A 752-nucleotide genomic window follows, 5' to 3' on the forward strand; every position below is an offset into this window, starting at 1 on the left:
TTCAATTCTCATTATTATGTATCTATTCATGGACTCAATATATTTAGCAGTAATTATGTGGCCAAACCATGAATAAGGATGCAGTGGATCACATTCTCAAATGATGAATGGTAATCTGCCGCTAACCCACCCTCAAGAGGAAAGTATATAACAGCTGCATCTTGCCTGTACTTATCCACGGGGCAGAAACCTGGAGGCTTAAAAAGAGGGTTCAGCTTAAATTGAGGGCAACGAAGCGAGCAATGGAAAGAATAATGATAGGTGTAACTTTAAAGGGGGCCCTGCAACACTTTTTGAGCATCGTCAGAAAACGCTGCTGATCAATAGTAGAGGCTCCCGACAACACGCGAGCCAAATATAGCACAGCACGCGGCCTGGAATTCACAATAAATTACCGAAGTCAGCTAAAAATTGTTCTCTCATCAAATGGCGGAATATGCGCCAAAATCACACGTGAAGTACCCGTCTATCAGCCATTGGTTAATTTGAACATGATGCGCTGGCTCGTTACAGAGATCGCCGCGGGAGGCCGCGACTTGTCCCCGCGTGCGTGCGCGATCACACCGAAAAAAGCGGCGCATTCCAAGAAAAAAAAAACTGCTCAAGCCCACGAGGCACGCGTGACGTTCTTCTGTGGCCCTGCCGTCCCTCCCTGCTTAGCTTCCAGTGCTTTCGTCGGGACGAGAGAAGAGAGAATGCAATTGCAATATGCGACAAACCTTTGTAACTCCACTCGCGCTGGACAGATTCTT

The sequence above is a fragment of the Rhipicephalus microplus genome, chromosome 3 (genome assembly GCF_043290135.1).
Source record: "Rhipicephalus microplus isolate Deutch F79 chromosome 3, USDA_Rmic, whole genome shotgun sequence".
NCBI classification, from domain to species: Eukaryota; Metazoa; Arthropoda; class Arachnida; order Ixodida; family Ixodidae; genus Rhipicephalus; species Rhipicephalus microplus.